Source organism: Dipodomys ordii, unplaced genomic scaffold, assembly GCF_000151885.1.
Source record: "Dipodomys ordii isolate 6190 unplaced genomic scaffold, Dord_2.0 Scaffold26, whole genome shotgun sequence".
NCBI classification, from domain to species: domain Eukaryota; kingdom Metazoa; phylum Chordata; class Mammalia; order Rodentia; family Heteromyidae; genus Dipodomys; species Dipodomys ordii.
Window position 1 is genome coordinate 10,110,164 of NW_012267242.1, and position 9,864 is coordinate 10,120,027.

Genomic DNA, 9,864 nt, shown 5'->3' on the forward strand with positions numbered 1-9,864 from the left:
ACCAGCAGCGGTGCTATGGCTCAAGTGGTAGAGCACTCTCCTTGAGCTGAAGAGCACAGGGACAGCACTCAGGCCCAGAGTTCAAGCCCACAACCTACCAAAAAAAAAAAAAAGAATCTGAGAGGGGGAGAACCCCTTATAAGGGCATGCCTTCAATGGTCTAACCTCCTCTAATTAGGCCCTATCATCAAAAGGCTTCATCATATCCAAGTAACTACAGTCTGGGGCCCAAGGTTTTAACTTACAGGCTTTGGGGGAACATATAACATCAAAAACATAACAGCATCCTCTTGGAGAAGGCTTGCCCCATAGATAGTTTTGAGGACCTCATCTAATCCCAAAGATCCAACCATCTCCTCTATGATGGGATCCCTAAGTCCCTAGCTCTTGTTGCAGCTGCTTCATGGCCTGGTAAACATCCTCCTCTCAGCTGATGCCTGTCATCTCCTCTGGGATGCCCTATCTGAAGTGTACTTTCAATCTCACCCAAACCTGGATTGTCATCACCTTCCTCTTCTTTCCAAATGATTGTCACATCCAGACATCTGTATTTCTGACCCTACTGGGCTCACTATCCTCCTAACGACTGAAGCTTGAAATCTTGGGCTTTGTAATTACTGTCCCATTATTTGATGTATCTTACACATTTTTCCTTCTTTATCTTCCTCTTCCATACCTGCTCCATCACTATTCCCTATAGGTAAGAAAATCCCAACTCAGAGACACATACCAATCCTTCCATATCCATCCCTTAGGGCATATTCTATAAATTGTCAATGGACAAATTGGCAGTTGAAGAATAGGTGTGTGTGTGTGTGTGTGTGTGTGTGTGTGTGTGTGTGTGTGTGTGTGTGGAGAGTTGTGTTTTGGATAGTCACTTTATATAAATCAAATTTTATTGGTTCATATAAATACTTAAGAAAATAGTATTTCTTCAGAAACTGCCATGAATTGAGATAGCCCATGCCACTTGCTTTCCTACACAATACCTAGCTTAATTATTCTAATAACTTGGAAAGAATTGTCTGTATTATTAAATATATTCACATTGTACAATCATATCCAGAGCCTTTTAATCTTCCCCAAACTAAAATTCTGTCCTATCAAACATTAGTTCCTCATTTCCTTCCCTCCAGAGTTGTAACTAGTGTACTTTCTATTTCTAAAGCTAACTTCTTCAGGCATCCCATGTAAGAGGTATGAGGACAGAGGAAGAAGTACAAAGTGAAGGAAAGGTGGCTATAGCTCTTGCTACAAGAAGACAAGGCTGGGAACTTGTCTATGTCTGTGGGAGAGAGGACCTAATCCAGATATAACAGAGGGCCTAGTCACGGCTGACTCATCTGAGGCAGGGCTTCACAGGGATGGTTATCTCCTGCCTACTTCCCACCTCTACATCATCAGCTTTCTCAATTCTATGATCAGGACAATCTTGGGACATGGCCTGCTAGGGTCAGGGAGACAGGTGTTCTTTTGTGGATGTTCCTGTGTCCTATTTGTGTAGATACTTCAGGGAAGTATGTTCCAAACTGATTGAGGCTTTCTGCTTACTCTGGTACTTACTACCAAGTTATTTCTTACACAAAATTTTCAGAATGTGGTAAATTATAAATATGGAAAACCTACCTGGCCAGAGACCTGTACCATTTCTTTTTCCTCTTTTGGTTATCTTTGGGAATGATGAATAAATATCTCTCATATTGTTTATGGCAAATCTCTCTCCCTCTCTCTCTCTCTCTCATTGACATTCAAATCTGGACTTAAAAACCATGAAACATGCATACCCTCCTAAAGGGTGCTTCTCTAAAGTATAGAATCCACTGTTATCTTCACATGACCAGGTGTGATTTGCAGGACCAGAAGATTTATTTTCCTCTTTAAAACAACGAATGAGGTTGAGCTCCTGATTTGTATGGTATCAGCTTTAGGCTGCCAGCTCTACAGATATTTTCAGCTTTGATTCAGGCTGGTGTCTGTTTCAGAGCAAAGCAACCAGGAACAACTATAGAAAAAAATGCATGCCAAATGGGAACGTTGGCCAAAAGGGAAAATCTTATCTAACTCATGAGGCACTGGAGTATATTCTTTCAGCAGATCAAGTCTAAGGGCAGTCTTGAAGTCAACAAAAAAGGCTGGAATAGCCTGGAGGCTCCACCTCTACTGTCACTGGTAGTGCCAGGCAGAGTTGTTTATGACTGGGTTTATATAGGCCCTCCTGGGAAATAGACAGCAGGAGGTTTACAGAGGAAAATGCCCAAAGGATGAAGGGAATAAGGGAGGAGAGCCTTCAGACTATGATGAAAGGCTGGTTCTTGCAGAGGACAATGGACCAAAGATGAGGGATTGGAAACAAAAAATCTCAGACCATGGGGTTTTATGAACACATGATTGAAGCTGAAGAAAGGAAAGTGGAAAAAGTCCCAAATCTATAGACAGTTCATGAGAAGCTTGTGAGCTCTTGGACTTGTGACTGTTGTCTGAATTAAGGATAGTCTCGTGGACCAGAACCTTAAACCAGGGGTATTCTCTAACTCTAGGTAGTTAGTGTTTGAGCTGAGTTAAACATAGGATACTTGGGTATCCTGTGTTCACTGAAGGGTTCACTGAGCATGATAGGAATCTCTCTGCCAAAGTATTCCTTCAAAAGGAATCCACCATCCAGAAATGGCCCTGCCCTCCTATTTTATCTTCCTCAGTCATTAACTGGATGAGTTCTAGGGAAGCCTGGCCTGCAAAATGTCAGGAAGTCCAGCTGGAGCTGCCTGTAATGGAGATCTGAACCACACATCACTGTGGCTGCCCAGGAACAATTTACAGAAAGCCATAGCTAAGGATTTTGACAGTGATCACTGTGATTGATGGGTAACTCAATCTTCAGTCCTCCTCTTCTTTCCAGACCACAGGAGATGTGACTTAAAGTTGGGACCTTCTAATCATGGTCCTGCTTTTCTGATAACCATTTCCCAAACTGAAGCTATCTTGGGACCAACCAAAGATTGTCTCCTTAGAACAGAAGACTTCAATCACACAGAAAATTCTAAAGGATTTAGGAGTTCTATGCCAGGAACCAAGGGCATTTTTTAATCATATTATACACACCACACACACACACACACACACACACACACACACACACACACACACACCACAGTCAGAGCTCCATTAAATTTATTGTAGTAATAACAGTAATAGGAATCACTGTAACTTGCAAAGAACAGAAGTCCGTTTTCGTGCTGGCTAAGTGTGAGTGTAACACTTTATTAAGAGAGGGGCTGGCCAGCTAATGGCAGCCTTGCAGCTGGGAACTTTCATCACCTAGTTCTAAGAGAAACACCTTTAAGTGAAGAAAACTTCTACTTCAAGGTCAGTCTGCGAGTGGCAGGGAAAAAATTCTGTCCTATATCTACCTGATTCCAAACTCCATATTTTTCTGTATTTTCTAGAAAGAAAACAAGAAGTAGTTTTGGATGATCCTCACTGCTTTTTCTGTGGCATCAGGACCAAATTCTCTGGCCTGGGATTTGAAGACTTTCTTTCTTGCACTCCCTGAGAGATAGCTTCCCCAAGGTTTCGGCCAGGGAACTTGCTTCCTTGCTTTTCTATACTTCCCACCACCCCAGCTTCACCCTGGCTTGTTTCTTCTCCCTGGTGGGGAGAGGAGAAATTAAGTCTTGAAGCACCACTCTTAATAGTCATTCAACCAGTGCATTGCTGGTTGGCCTTCTGTCACTGCTAAGGTCTTTTCAGCACTAGCAGGGCTGTCCTTACCTTCTCTTTTTAATTTCTCTTGGTGGAGAGCCATGCTGTAGACCTGCTAGATGCTTCTCATGTATGCATTAACCAGGCCCTTAACTCTGTGACTAAATACCTAGCAACAGTGATTGCACCACACAGTCTTGTTAGACACTACATTAAGCTAGCATGCTTCAATTATTAAGATCGTGTCTTTCAACTGGACTAGCAGGGACTTAAGAGCAATACCAAATGTAAAGTGAGCCATAATCATTTATCTGTGACTACCATCCAAAAGGCTCTGAGAACAGATGTGGCTTTTCCCCAAAGTTTGAGGCAGGCTCCCTAGGCAGCAAAACTTGACCTGAACTGATGTGAGACTATTTATAGTCTTTGTTTATCCTCTCAGTATGAATATTCATATATACACTGTAGAACTATTAATGAGTTGATTGCAGATTGCTGCCCTGCTCACCATTGGTGGTATTACATAGTGTACAGTAGAGGAATTGGATTATCTTTCTTAAATTAAAAAAAAATCTGAATTAAAAGCAGGCTTAGCTCCAGAGATTTTTGAATAAGGTATTATATTTTTGAGTTCTGCATCAATCAGTGTATTTCCAGATGGAAGTGACTGATCAATGCAATTAGCTTAAATAATAAAAAAGAATATATTGTCACATTATAACCAAGAAGTCTAGAAATTTCATGACTTGGCAAAGTTTTATGCAGAAGCGTGTACATTTTATTAAAGCCCTATGTCCTTCTCCTCTTTTTCTTGCCTTCACTCTGTCTGTTGGATTCCCCCTAGGTTTTCTTAAGTCATTGTAGCAAAAATAGTTGTACAGGGTCTTGTTTGTTTCTGCAGCATGTCTCAGTGCTTAGTACATGCCTTGAAACAGTAAGCACTCAAGAGTGCTTTGAACCAAGACTTTCCCATATAATTAGAATGTTTATTTTCTAAATAGAATTTCTATTTCCCAATAAAAATCAAAGTGGTAACAGCGTAGAACAGTCAGGAAAGCAGGAAGGGTTGGGAAGAAGTAGATGAAGGGAGAATGCTATCTTTACATCGTTCTTACTCTTAAAATGTACAAAACTAACACCCTTTCACACTAAAATGGGATGATTTGGGGAACAAGAAATAGAAAACCCATATTGAACTGTCTTGAAGATATGTTAGTTCACTAACTGAAAATTCTTTAGTCAGGCGGACTTTAAAACTGTTGAAAAGCAGACCTCACTGTATCCTCAAGACTGGTTTCCTCATGGCAGCTAAATGGCTGCAGCAGATCCAGTCATCTCATGTCTTTGCCACACTGTTTTGAATGCTGTCACTACTTGAAGTGAAACGAGATCAGAAAAGATGGTGTTGTGCTGTTCAATGGAAGCCAAGTTAAGATGCTTCCTTAAAAACAGGGATGAGTTAACTTCTCCCTGAAAAGAATATCAATTTGCTACAGCTGTTGAGAAAATGCCACAAATGGGTGGCTTAACACAATAGAAATTGACCATGTCATAATTCTGAAGGCGACTTGTTTTGGATTTTCCAGGGGCTCACAGCGAAGAGTTTTCCCTGAGTCTCAGGAGAGACTTAGAATTTGAAGTTTTGAACCACATTGTTGCTATGAAGACTTTGGAGGTTCTTGGAGAGGCATTTGCATTATAAGATGGCCGTGCCCCTTTGGGGGCAAAGGATAGGATGTTATACTTGATTATGAAATGTCCCCCAGAGGACCTTGTATTGAATGCTTGTGGCATTATTTGGGGAGGTTACTTCTACCTGAACAAGGTAGATCACTGATGCCTTTAAGATTAAACCTATCCCATTCCCTTCTCTCTGTTTCCTGTCCACCATGAGCCCTCCTCCTCCACATTCTGTCATCTCCATCATCACAGGGCCTAACATCAATGGTGCCAAGGACTATGGACTAAATTTCTGAAACCATGAGCTAAAATAAGTCATTTATAATTCTTCCCTGTAAAGTTGTTCTCTCGTGTCTTTTTGGTCACAGCTAAAGAAAGTTAACTGGGCTGGGAAGGTGGCTCAGTGGTAGAGCGTTTGCCTCACATGCATGAGGTCCTAGGTTCAATTCCTCAGCACCACATAAGCAGAAAAAAGTCTGAAATGGTGCTGTGGCTCAAAGGGGTAGGGTGCTAGCCTTGAGCTGAAGAGCTGAGGGACAGTGCCCAGGCCCAGAGTTCAGCCCCCCACGACCAAAAATAAAAAAGTTAACTAATATACCAGGTGCCCACAGAGTTGGTCTGTCCTAGGGAATGAAGGGAAAAATGTCTTCCAGGTCTCCTCCATGGTATGTACATGCCTATAAGCTTCCTGAATTTCTTTCAGCACTTTTTATCTATTTATGACTGATGCCATGTCCAAATTTCCTCTTTTTATAAAAACACCAGACATACTGAGTCAGAAGTTCAGCCTGTTGTAGTATAACCTTATGGTGACTAAATCCATTGCATCTACAATAACCTTATTTCCAAGTTCATATTGCGAGATAATAGAGATTAAGAATCCAATGTGTGTGTGAATTAGTTATTATAATGTAATCTATAACATATATTTATTTCCTATGAAGAAAGGGCCTCAGCTAGGTACCTGCAGCTCATAATGTAATCTTATCTATTTGGTAGACTGAGATCTGAGGACTGTGATTTGAAGCCAACCCAAGTAAGCAAATAATCTGTGAGGATCTTATTTCTAATTAACCACCAAAAAGCCAGAAATGGAGGTATAGCTCCATCAAGGCTGCTGGAGTGAAAAAGCCTGTGTCCTGGCCCTGAGTTCAAGTCCTAATACCCCCCATACCCCCCACCACACAGACATAGAGCTTCTATGAGGCTTTTAAATGTGGCTATGGTGGAAAATCGTTTTCCTCCCTCCCAAACTATAGCAGATGACAAGCAAGAGCACTGCAAGCCCTGAGACATCTTATCCCTGTCTATGGTTTCCCGGGAAGTCTCTAAGAGTCATGTGCTATTAGCCCTGAAGATCCTCTGAGATTCCTCTGGACATTACCTAGTTTGCCCGCATGGTACCTGCTGGGAGAAGAAAATCTCTGGGAGACTTATGGAAGAAATGTCCAGAAATGAGGACCTTATAGCTGTCCTGTCCTAGGCATTTCTCTTGGCCCAGAATATTCAGCAGCAGAGAGTAGAGATGGTGTGTTTTACGTTGTGGTGTCTGGGTAGCCTAGTGGGGAAACCTTCTCATTGGCAGGGTACAGAAATGATAATGACAAGCAGAGACACTCCATGTCATCTAAGACGGGGCTTGCTGGAGAGCATGGGCCGGCAGGGCACGAAGTTAAGAGCAGAGCCCCAATCAATGGATCTTCTTCAACTCAACAAAAGGAAAAGGCTGACCTTCGAGTCCAAGTTCTGTAGAATTTTTCACACAGAAGAAAGAACTTGAGATCAAGTATGACACAAGAGTACATTTCTTCATGTTGAAGAGGTTACAATCTATTCTAAGGGAAAGCTTTGTGGGGGCATCTCGTTTGTTCTATTTTGTCTTGTTTTGTTTGTTTAGCAACCCTGTTGAGATATAATTGACACATAATAAATTGCACTTATTTAAAGTATACAGTTTGATAATTTTTGAAATAAGCACACAAGTATGGCACTACCACTATAATCAAGCTAATTAATAAACCATTCATTTCAGTGGTTTTTTCCCTCCCCCATGCTCACCCTATTCTCAGACAAACACCACCAATTTGTTTCTTTTTTACTTTCATGCTGCTCCTGGGGCTTGAACTCAGAGCCTGAGCACTGCCCTTGAGCTTTTGTGCTCAAGGTTAACATCCTATTTGAGTCACAGCTCCAATTCTGGGTTTTTTGGTGTTTAATTGGAGATAAGAGTCTCATGGACTTTTCTGCCCAAATTGGCCTTGAACCATGATCCTCAGATCTTAGCTTCCTGAGTAGCTAGGATGACAGTTGTAAGCCACTGCACCCTGCCAATCTGATTGACACTTTTCTGGACTTTTATTTTTGTCATGGGGCTTGAACTCTGGCCTGGGCACTGTCCTTTAGCTCTCCAGCTCAAGACGAGTGCTCTACCATTTGAGCCACAGCATCACTTCTGGTTTTCTGGGGGTTAATTGGAGATAAACATTGCCTGGGCTTTCCTGCCCAGGCTAGTTTTGAACCGAAATCCTCAGATCTCAGCCTCCTGAGAAGCTAGGATTACAGGTGTGAGCCACTGGACTTCTCTGTAAGTGGAATTGTATAATATATACTCTTTTGAGGGGTCCAGATTTTTTCATTCAGTTTAATTAAGGTATCTATGAAAATGAGCATTGTAGTATTTCATTGAACAGACCACATAGTAGCTCCTATGGTTTGACTCTCAAAAGCTGATGGACCCTCTAAGAGGAGGGGCTAAATGAGAGGTCTTTAGGTCATTGGAGGTATGCCCATAAAAGAGATTATGATATTCTGAAAAACATTATAATATCATGGCCTCTTCTCCTTTCCACTTCTTCTTTTCTGCTTTCCAGGCATGAGGTGAGCAGTTTTCTCTGTCATGCACTCTTACCATGACATACCATCATAGGCTCAATGAATAAGGCCAACCAATCATGGGTTGAAACCTCTTAAACTATGGGCCAAAGTAACTTATAAAGATGTCACTAACCATAGGTATTTATTATAAAGATGGAAATCTAACCATCTGACATATTTGCTTGGAGGGGATGGTTTTAATTCCTTCTGTGGATACGTGGGGGATGCCTCAGAATATTCTAATGTGTAGATGGTTCTAGCAAGGTTCCAGCACTGTGCTTGAAATCTCCAGGGTCTTCCTAAGAAGGTTTCCCCTGGTTTCTCCTTTTCCTAACCCCTTAGTTCTGCCATACTTAGTAACTATACTTGAACTTAGGAGAAGCAATCATCTGGGGAAAAGTGACTTTATTAGGACCTAGGATTTCTTTTCTTAAATGAACTCTTACATCTTCCACCATCCACTGGCCTATACAACGCTGCCATCAGAGCCAAACAAGAGGGCCACTGTCCTAGAATCTGTGACTAGCTCTCCTCCAGCCACATCGCACTCCACTGAACCAAAGCCCGTGTTACCATTGCTTCCCTTCTGTGACTGAGACCCCAGAATTACTTGCTCAGATGACTTTAACCCACTTTATAGGATGTCAATATGGCTGTGCCTCATTGATGAGCTTCCTGAACGGTAGTGAGCTGTGTGCAGTGTGGCCATAGCTTGTATGTGTCTCCAAGTATATCTTCATGCGTGCGCACAAAGCTTCTAATACTGTGAGAGTCAGAAGGGAAAAGGGAACAGAGTATGGACTAGAGTCTAGGACCATCGACCAGCTCTTTCCAGGATGTTAGAACTAAATCTAAGGAGAACAAGAATGTTCGATTCAAGTTTGGCCTATGCACTCTTTGGAACGCCTATTTGTCAAGTAGTAGGTTAGGATATCTTTTATTTCACTGTGCCTTGGCTGGATGGAAGAACATTTCTATCTTTAGACACCTGTACTCTTGCTTGGGTCTTGCAAATATTAGGGATATACTGGGGCCACTCCCCCTCCTCCTGCATCTCATAGATCTTATGTGTTGGATTTTGATGCTTTCTTTTCCCTTTTGGGGCCAACCTTGATGTTTATTTTCATCTTTTTTCAACAGCGGGCAGAGTAAGAGAAAGAAGTGTGAGTTGGGTGGAGGATGGAAGGAGCAGCCCATGGTATGATTTGCCCCCCAGCCTTGCACATCTGGAGGCCAGGCTTGCTGCAAGTCCAGAGTAATGAGCTGATGTTTCTTGTCAAAATTATGGAAATCAGGGTAGACTGCTTTGAAGTTAGGCAGCTTGGTTTCCTACTGAAAAGCTACCTTGGGCGCCACTGTGGAAGGCTGATTGTAGAAACCTCTCTAGTAATCTACTTTTCCCAATTGCAGTAGACTTTCCAGTCCCTCTCATTAAGAAGTGGAGACTCTCCTTCTCCCACTTCTTCCTGCTTGGATCAAGGTGACCCTTGGACCTACTGTGGCTGGTAGAATGTAGCAGAAGTGACAATCTTTCTTGTCTAATTCTGGAACTCAGGAGGCTTCATATATGTTACTGCTCTCTCTCTCTCTCTCGCTCTCTCTCACTCTCTC